Source organism: Mustela putorius, unplaced genomic scaffold (assembly GCF_011764305.1).
Source record: "Mustela putorius furo isolate JIRA1106 unplaced genomic scaffold, ASM1176430v1.1 tig00000095_pilon_pilon_pilon, whole genome shotgun sequence".
Lineage (NCBI taxonomy): Eukaryota > Metazoa > Chordata > Mammalia > Carnivora > Mustelidae > Mustela > Mustela putorius.
Genome location: NW_025421280.1, coordinates 24,845,620 through 24,856,671, shown reverse-complemented (window position 1 = coordinate 24,856,671; position 11,052 = coordinate 24,845,620).

Genomic DNA, 11,052 nt, shown 5'->3' with positions numbered 1-11,052 from the left:
TATTTTATTAATATAATATATCAGACAATTATATATTTATATAAATTAATATATTAATATATATTATGTATGTTATAATTATATATTATATTAATTATATATGAGTGCATCAAATATAAGATTACATAAGTATAACATAAATAATATACTATAACTAGTATAGCAAGTTATATTAAGTATAACATAAACAATATAATACACAATGTTAAATTAATTACTAGAATATATAACATAGTACAAACAATATGATACACATTATATTTATTACTAGCAGTATATTAGCAATGAAAAAATAGCCCCAAAATGGAAACAAACCAAATATTCATCAACAAATGAATAGATAAATAAAATGTGGTATATCTATAAAATATGATTTGGCCATAAAAGGAAAAAGTACTGATCCATGGTACAACACGGATGAAACTTGAAAACATGATACTAAGTGAAAGAAGCCGGTCACAAAAGACCATATTTCATATGATTCCATTTGTGTGAAGTGTTCAGAATAGACAAATCGACACAGAGAAAAAGAAATTCTAAATATCTAAAGAGTGTTCATTGTTGCACTATTTAAATAGTGAGAAACTGGACTCAATTAATATATTCACAAACAGGAAATTTTTTTAAATTGTGGTTTGTTCATCTGATGGAATATTACATGAAGCCATGGTTGTTTCATTTCACCAGATGGGAGCCTTTCACACTAGGACCATTCTGATCATTTTCTGATTACTGGACTTCTCCAGTATACACAAAAATTTAACGCGAACATATTCTTTGATCTAAGACTCCCACTTTTACCAATTTTCCCCAAAAGAGGCAATTATAATTAGTGAGGTAAATCTTAAGATCATAAAAATGCAGATGATACAAGCAGTATAGAAATTTTTTTTAACTTTAAAACACACAAAGCAATAATACTGTGTCTATAGTAAAAAGAAATGAATCATGCACGAGAATAATAAACACCCAATCCAGAATAGTGTTGGTACTGAGAAGAGAAAAAGAGAGAAAGATAAATGGGGACTAGGGGCAGATATACAAGGTTAACTTCAGTTGTAGCTCTAAATTTTTACTTTATTAAAATAGGACACAGCAAAATAAGATTTGTTCAAGTTGGGACAGTAGGTGCATGGCCGCTCTGTCATTTTAAAAATATTTCTGTATATATTTGGATATTCTATTTTTTTAAAAAGATTTTATGTATTTATTTGTCAGAGAGAGAGAAAGCACAAGCAGAGGGAGCAGCATACATACTTACATACTTACATACATACTTACATACATACACTCTTTAAAAAATAAAAACAAAAATACACATGTAATTTCTTAGCTGACTCTTTTCTGTTACCAGGTCTTCACCTGCCTGGTGAAGGTATGGCTGGTGAAGTGTATGGTTGTCCTGGTGAGGTGTGGCTCCCTCTGCCTGGATTCTTCCAGGGATGGTTAAGAGCAGGGTGCTGAGATGCCCTGCTGGGCTGGAGTCCCAGTCCTAGGTTGATGTAGGGAGAGATTCTTAATCTCATTGCTTCAGTTTTTCTTCTGAAAATGGAGTATAATAATAGCATGGAGCTCATAGGGTTGTTCCAAGGACTAAATGTGATCCCTATAGGAACAACACTAGAACAGTGCCTGTGAGCACTTCGTAAACATCTACTATTACCACCATCATCATCAGTATCACCATTATTATTAAATCTTTTTGTCGCTAAACTCCTGTTTACCCTGCATGTTTTAAAGATCAGTTAAAATTATTACTTTCTGGGAGAAGTGAGGTTATGGACATTGGGGAGGCATGTGCTATGGTGAGTGCTGTGAAGTGTGTAAACCTGGCGATTCACAGACCTGTACCCCTGGGGATAAAAATATATTACATGTTTATAAAAAATAAAAAATATAAAAAAAAATTTTAAAAATTAACAAAACAGGAAACAACATGTGTTGGAGAGGATGTGGAGAAAGGGGAACCCTCTTACACTGTTGGTGGGAATGTAAGTTGGTGCAGCCTCTTTGGAGAACAGTGTGGAGATTCCTCAAGAAATTAAAAATAGAACTTCCCTATGACCCTGCCATTGCACTCCTGGGTATTTACCCCAAAGATACAGATGTAGTGAAAAGAAGGGCCATCTGTACTCCAATGTTTATAGCAGCAATGGCCACAGTCGCCAAACTATGGAAAGAACCAAGATGCCCTTCAACAGACGAATGGATAAGGAAGATGTGGTCCATATACACTATGGAGTATTATGCCTCCATCAGAAAGGATAAATACCCAACTTTTGTAGCAACATGGACGGGACAGGAAGAGATTATGCTGAGTGAAATAAGTCAAGCAGAGAGAGTCAATTATCATATGGTTTCACTTATTTGTGGAGCATAACAAATATCATGGAGGACATGGGGAGTTAGAGAGGAGAAGGGAGCTGGGGGAAATGGAAGGGGAGTTGAATCATGAGAGACTATGGACTCTGAAAAACAATCTGAGGGGTTTGAAATGGCGGTGGGGTGGGAGGTTGGGGTACCAGGTGGTGGATATTATAGAGGGCATGGATTGCATGGAGCACTGGGTGTGGTGAAAAAATAATGAATACTGTTTTTCTGAAAATAAATAAATTAATAAGAAAAAAAGAAAAAAAATTTAAATGAAAAAAATTGAAAAATAATAAAATTACTACTTTCCGGGGTGCCTGGGTGGCTCAGTGGGTTAAAGCCTCTGCCTTTAGCTCGGGTCGTGATCCCGGAGTCCTGAAATTGAGCCTCGCATCGGGCTCTCTGCTCAGCGGGGATCCTGCTTCCTCCTCTCTCTCTGCCTGCCTCTCTGCCTACTTGTGATCTCTGTCTGTCAAATAAATAAATAAAATCTTTTTTAAAAAAAGTATTACTTTCCAAAGAAGTTTGTGCTGGCTCTCCACTATAAATTAGATTTCATAGGAACCTGTTTGTTTTTGCCCCTACACTTAATAAAATTTATATTTTATATTTTTATATTTTATTCACTGCTTTATTCGGCTTACCACACTTGGACACAGAAGTTTCTTGTGGTATGTTTGATTCATCTTTTTATGTACATGGTCCAGTCTAGGGCGGACTGGGAATATAAAATGATATAGATTCTGAGTATTTATTGATTGAATAATGAATAGATGAACTATTTTATCATTTGAACAGTATACAGCCATTAAAATTATGTTCACAAAGAATTTATAATATGGAAAAACTTCTGGTTTCCTTCATGGAAAAATGAAAAGAGACAAAAGTATATATATGTTTGACTACAATGCCATATAAATAACATCAAAAACTTACACATTTCAGGCAACAAGGAAGGTGTACATTCACAACATTGCACAACCCCCTCGATCTACTTGCAGAATATTTCATCATCCCCAAATAAAACCCTGTACGCATTGGGATGCCTACTCCTCATTCTACCCTCCCCAGCTCCAGAAACCACCAATTTGCTTTCTGTTTCTATGGGTTTACCTGTTCCAGATATTCCATATAATTAGAGTCACATATGAGTAGCTTTTTCCTGTCTGGTTTCCTTCCCCTAGCATGATGTCCTTAAGGCTCATCCACATTGTACCCTGTATCTATACTTCATTTCTTTTTATGGATAACTGTATGTATAGACCCCTTTCTTTATCCATTCACCTGTCGATGAATATTCGGGTTGTTTCTGCCTTTTGGTTATTGGGAACAAGTACTGCTATGAACATTTGTATTGCAGTATTTGATTATCGGTTTTCAATTTTTTGTTTTTTGGTTTTTTTAGATCTGGATTTTTTTTTAAAGATTTCATTTATTTATTTGACAGACAGAGATCACAAGTAGGCAGGAAGGCAGGCAGAGAGAGAGGGGGAAGCAGGTTCCCCGCTGAGCAGAGAGCCCAATGTGGGGCTTGATCCCAGGAGCCTGGGATCGTGACCTGAGCTGAAAGTGGAGGCTTTAACCCACTAAGCAACCAGGCACCCCTGGTTTTCAGTTTTGCGGGATATATATCTAGAATGGGAATTGCGAGGTCATGTGATAATTCTATGTTTAATTCTTTTTAGGAACTGTCACACTGTTTTCCAAGTCTTATGTGCCATTATACTGTCCCATCAAGTAACTTAAGAGAGTCCCAATTTCTCCACATTCTCATCAACACTTGTTATTCCTTTTTGAAATAAACTATACCCATCCTAGTGGGTATGAATACTTCTATACCTAATGGGTGTCTCATCATGGTTTTGATTTTCAATTCTCTACTGACTAATGATGTTGAGCACTTTTTCATGTGTTTACTGGCTATTTGTTCATCTTCTCTGAAAAAAAAAAACATGTCTTTGAATGTTTTGCTCATTTTTAAATTGGGTTTTTTGCCTTTTTGCTCTTGAGCTATGGACATTCTTTGTACTTTCTGGAAACTAGAGGCTTAGCAGATACATGATTTGCAAATATTTCCTCTCATCCTATAGGTTGTCTTTTTACTTTATTGGTAACATCTTTAATGCACAAAGGTTTTTAATTCTTTTTTATAATTTTTAAATTATGTGATGTTAGTCATACCATACATCATTAGTTTTTGATGTAGTGTTCCATGATTCATTGTTTGCTTATAACACCCAGTGTTCCAAAGGATTTTAATTTTGATGAAGTTCAATTTACTTATTTGTGGTGTTGTTGTCACTCTTGCTTTTGGTGTCGTATCTAAGAATTCATTCAAAATCAGAGGTCATAAATATTTACCTCTATGTTGTCTTCTAAGAATTTTACTGTTTTAAGCTCTTATATTTACATTGTTGATCCACTTTGAGTTCATTTTTGCATATGATGTGAGGAAGGGGTCTAACTTCATTCTTCTGCATGTGGATATCCAGTTGTTCCAACATCATTTGTTGCAGAGAATTTCCTTCTCTGATTGATGGTCTTGACACCCTGGTTGAAAATTCATTGACAGCAGATGTGGGAGTTTACTTCTGGACTCTACATTATATTCTACCCATCAGTAGGTCTATCCTTATGCCAGGGCCACACTGTTTTAGTTAATGTAGCTTTGTAGTATGCTTGAAATCGGGAAGCTGGAGTCCTCCAAAGTTGTTTTCTGTTGTTGGTGTTATGATTATTATTTTTTAAGATTGTTTGGGCTCTTCAGGGCTCCCTGCAATTCCATACAAATTCAAAGATCGGCTTTTCTATTTGTGCAAAAGCCATTGGAATTTTGATAGGAATTGCATTGTATCTTTAAGATAGCATGGGGTAGGAGAAGAATAAATGAAACAAGATGGGACTGGGAGGGAGACAAACCATAAGTGACTCTTAATCTCACAAAACAAACTGAGGGTTGCTGGGAGGAGGAGAGTTGGGAGAAGGGGGGGTGGGGTTATGGACATTGGGGAGGGTATGTGCTTTGGTGAGTGCTGTGAAGTGTGTAAACATGGCGATTCACAGACCTGTACCCCTGGGGATAAAAATATATGTTTATAAAAAATAAAAAATTAGAAAAAAAAAGATAGCTTTGGGCACTACTGCCATCCCAACAATGCCAAGTGTTTCAATCCTTGAATATGCACTGTCCGTCTATTTATTTAAGTCTTCTTCAATTTCTTTATGCAATGTTTTATGCTTTCAGTGTACAAGTATTTCACCCCTTTGTTTAAATTTATTTCCAGATATTTTATTCTTTTGGATGTTACTGTAAATGGAATTGTTTTCTTAATTTCCTTTTCAGATTATGCATTGCTGGTATATAAAAACATAACAGACTTTTGTGTATTGATTTTATTTTCTGTAATTTTGCTGAATTTGTTTATTGGTTCTTTGTGGATCCCTTGGGATTTTTGATACGTAGGATCATGTCATCTGTTCCATATCATCCATCCAATTTGAGTTCCTTTTACTTCCTTTTCTTTCCTGATTGCTTTGGCTAGAACTTCAGTGTAGTGCTGAATAGCAGTGGTGAAAGTGGGCATCCTTGTCTTCTTCCTGATCTTGGGGGGAGGGGAGGTGTTAGTCTCTTACCATTGAGTCTGATACTAGATTAGGGGGTTTCACAAATCTTTTATCATGTTGAGGCAGTTTTCTCATATTCTTACTTTTTTGAGCATTTTTGTTATGGAAGGCTGTTGAATTTTGTAAAATGCTTTTCTGTGCCAGTTGAGATGATCATATTTGTTTCTTTATCCTCTTAATGTTGTGTATAATGTTGACTGATTTTTCCTGTATTGAACCACCCTTGGATTATTTGGATAAATCCTACATGGCCATAGAGTATAATTCTTTTAATGTGCTGTTGGATTCAGTTTACTAATATTTTATTGAGAGTTTTGCCTCTATATTCATAGAGGATATTGATCTGCAGTCTTCCTGTCCAGCTTTACTAAAAGGGTAATTCTTGTTTCACAGAATGTGTTAGGAAGTGTCCCCTCCTCTTCTATGTTTGGGAAGAGTTTGAGAAATACTGATGTTAATTTTTCTTTAAATGTTTGGTAGAACTCACCAATGAAGCTGTGCAGACCTGGGCATTTATCTGTTGGGAGAATTTTTCATTTCTGATTTAATCTCCTTATTTTTTATACAACTTTTTAGATTTTCTATTTCTTATTGAGTCACTTTTTGGTAACTTATATGTTTCTAGGAATTTGTCCATTTTGTTTCATTTGTCCATGTTTTTGAATTTGTTAGTGTATGTTGTACATAATATTCTTTTATAATCTTTTTTACTCTGTAAATTCACTAGTAATCAATTTTATCTTATTTTAGTTATTTATGTCTTGTCTTTTTTTCACAGTTAGCATAGAGGTTTGTCAATTTTGTTGATCTTTTTAAAGAACCAACCTTTTCTTCCAGCATGCATTACCTTAATATATATACACATATATATGTATATACATATATGTGCGTGTATGCACACACACATGTATATATGTATGCATATGTATACATGTATCTATGTATATATATATATATATGTTGCATTATGAATTATTTTTCCTCCCCAAACTTGTCCTTTTCCCACCAGCAAGTATTTATGGTTCCTGCAAAACCAACAGCAGTTGGGCACATCTTCAACTAGCCATACTTAGGAAGGATCTATCTTCTATCACCCATGCCCACTCAGGATGAGGCATCAGTCACACCCTCCAATCAGAATCTCTGCCACATCCAGATTTGTGGGTTTCTTCTCATGCCACCAGAATCTGCAAAGAGCACTATTTGAGCTCTTTTCAGATGGCTACAGCATAGTACCCCTCCCTGGGACACCTCAGAAGCCACACTCAAATGATGTCAGAGGTGGGAGAAGAGTAGCTATGTCCCCTAATGCCATGTCTGAAACCTCATCCTGTAGGCGGTCACCCCATCCTCCTCCTACTCACCATGCCTTGGGGGAGGGCAGGTGATGGTGGTGACAGTGAATTCTAACTTCTGATTCCCCAGAACCAGCACCCCCCACTGCTGCCATGTCTTAGGGGGTCTCTAAAAATACCTTCCAAGTACCGTGTCTGGCTCATCCCGAGCCACAGCCTCCTCTCTAGAGCAGACCATCTCCAGAACTAAGGTCTGAGTATAGTCACAGAGTAGTTGAAAAAGCACAAGATCATCTTGTACAAGATACACAAGGGCTGTAGAAGAACACAAGATTATCTCCCCACTACAAGGTTCAAACAACACCCTCTTAAGTCATTTGAGAGGGGTTTTCAGCAAGTGGATGTTTTAAAGATCTTGACTTCACTTTTATTTTCCAAAGTTGATTTGGTCTCAAGGAATGGAAACATCACATCTACTACCTTCACACTCTCAGCTAATAGAGACTTAAATTACCTGTTTTTATGACATTTTTATTTATTTATTTATTTATTTATTTTTTAATCACATATCCTTGTCACTCTTGGTTCACTAGAGATGGTGATGAACTTAGAGGAGGAGAGAGAAATTCATGCTTATCTTCTGTTCCTTCACATTTTCCCTTCCCAAAAACCATTTGCAGTTTCTGGGCTTTCTTGCTGTTGTGTTACTTTGTCACTTGGGACAATAATGGAAATAATTTGTATTCTTTTTATTACGGAAGCATGACCAGAGCACGTAGGAATGTATAGCTGGGTTCTTTTTGTGGGTATCATATTAGTCCAGATCAATGTTTTTAACCAAAATTGAAGATGTAAAATCCTAGAACTCACTTATCTATTTTAGTAGGTCACAGGAAGCACGAAAACCATAGAAACCACAATCAACCAAAGCATCTGTGTTGAAAAAAAAAGGCAAGAATTTATCTTCTAAAGGTGTCAGCTGAACAAATCCATCACAGATCAGTAAGGGAGTTAGCTACAAGGAGAGTCATCGCTGTAATCTGAGGCTGTTGATAAACATTTCCTGTCTTCTTGCCTTGGCAGCAACTCTTTCCAGCTATGCTCTTCCCCATGTTTTCATTTAGTTAAATATCTGCATCTGTGCAAGGCGAGAGAGGTTCTTAGAATAAACCCACCTTTCGGTGTCAATGATCTAACCCCCAACTCGCTATTGACCTTCAGAGTACAGATAAACAAGAATCTTAACCTTCTCATGGCTGGTGTTGGTCTGGTTCTTCCCTCTTCATTCAGGGAGTGTGACCTGTTTTTATTTTATTGGCTTATAGAACAAAGTGTCCCCTAGTCCCTGCCCAAGGTCACCTTAAGGTGACCACAGCCATGATAGGAGGCTGGACTATTGATATAGGAGGTTGGTGACACACTTTCCCCCAAGCCTGCTCAAAAGGCTGTACCTATCTTCCACACTGAGAATTTCAGAACTCGTCAACACAGTGCCAACAGGTGAATATGATGCTCTCAAACTCCCGGAAAAGCGTCATCCTAACTCTCTCCATATGCATAAAGAATCCTAAGGTGTACTTACCCTGGTTCCCAATTTTTAAACTATCTGCATGGACCAGGTAAGAACAGTGACCAAAAAAATGTTTGACGTGATAGCTGAGTGGTTATTAGTCATGCTCCCCGAGATCTACTCTGATTTCCAGGAAGCTGACACCTACAGGCTACATCACCTATACCCTCACTGCTGGGTAGGGTATAGGTTGGGTCAGGCACCGGCAGGAGGTCAGGGGACTTCTCCTGCTCTTCTCCTGCCCTGCAGAAATTGTAGCAGCAGCTGTATCTTTCTACCTTCAGCTCTCAACAGGGCTCAGGTGATATTTATGGTTTGACCCTTGAAGCATAGGGGAACAGCTCCCACTAATCTTTGGACACCTCACCCACCTGCTGATTCTTTTAACCCTTCCTACCCTTCTGTACAGACACTCAGCCTTACACTGTGTCTTCAAAACAGGTGGCCAAGTGTGCCATCTGTCCCCTGTGCCAGAAATAAACCAGACATTCAAATCCTGGCTCTGCCACCCCTTATCTCTGTGCCTCTGTGTTTATAAAAATCATAGGGTTGGAGTCAGTGATGTTTAGTGTGAAGACAGAAAATAACAAGCACAAAATACAAGGGTCTTGACTATTAAAGTCTCAAAAAGACCCTTCAGATCCCCACTCAGAGATCACATTAGGAGACACCTGGGGACCTTTTTATGTTCCTGATCAAGCAAGAAGCTATCTTCTAAGGAGAAACCTGAGGCCCTTCTTGCTTCGCACAAAAACCAGGTCTTATGCAGGATATATGGCTACAACAAATAGAAATCCAGGAAGAACCTCTGGATTTCACTGAGAATTTTATTGTTGTTGTTGTTAGCTACTATTAGCTATCTATTGAGTGCCTACTTCATACCAGATGCTGTACTAGCTGCTTTGTATCCATTTCAACCACAGACCCCAGAGACCTTATTATTCCTATGTTACAGCTGGGGAAACCAAAGTTTAGAAAATTGCCAAGGCTACAGCATAAGGATCCTCACCCAAGATCTGCTGAATTCCAGAAGTTGTCTGGAGCCAACTCAGATGGCTCAATTTTCCCTGCAGGACCTGAGGAATATTTCTAAGTATAGATGCCTCAATTGCAGGGTTTGTGCTGTCAGTGGTGATTTATATTTTCCTTTTCTTTTTTTATTGTGGTAAAATAAATATAACATGTATTATGTTCATAAAACATAAAATCTTACCATTTTACCTATTTATCAGTTTATAATTCAATGGCATTGAACACATTTGAAATGTTGCCATCCAGGGTGCCTGGGTGGCTCAGAGGGTTAAGTCTCTACCTTTGGCTCAGATCATCATCTCAGGTTACTGGGATCGAGCCCCACATCAGGCTCTCTGCTTAGTAGGGAGCCTGCTCCCCCTCACCCCCGCCGACCGCCGCCTGCCTCTCTGCCTAGTTGTGATCGTTATCTCTGTCAAATAAATGAATAAAGTCTTAAAAAATATATTAAAAAAAAAAAAGAAATGTTGCCACCTCCAGAACTCATCTCGTCTTGTAAAACTGAAACTCTGCACCCATTAGCACTAACTCCCTACTAATCCCTCACCCCAGCCCTTGGAAGCCACCATTCTATTTTCTGTCTCTATGGTTTTAACTAAGTATCTCATGTAAGTGGAATCATCCAGTCTTTTGTGACTGGCTTATGTCACCCAGCATAATGTCCTCAAGGACCATCTGTGTTGTAACAGATGTCAGAATCTCCTTCCTAAGACTGAATAATATCCCGTTGCATGCATATTTCACATTTTTCTCATTCATTCTGTGGGTAGACAGTTGGATTTTTTCCATGTTTAAGCTATTGTGACTAATAATATGGCTATGGACGTGGGTATATAAATATCTCTTCAAGACTCTGCTTTCAGTTCTTTTGAGTATGCAACCTGAGTAGAATTGTTGGATCACATAATAATTCTATTTTTATTTTTGGGGGGAACCACTATACTGTTTTGCACAGCAGCTCTGCCATTTTACATTTCCACAAGAGCACACAAGAATTTCAGTGTCTCCACATCCTCATCAACAGTTGTTAATCTCTGCTTTTTTGAGTAGTGGCCTATCTAGTTTCTATAGAGCTCTTCTATAGATACTCTTGGGTAGAGTATCCTATATCTGACTGCCACATCCAGGTGACTTATTGTGTTCTTCAAACCCTCTGCTTCC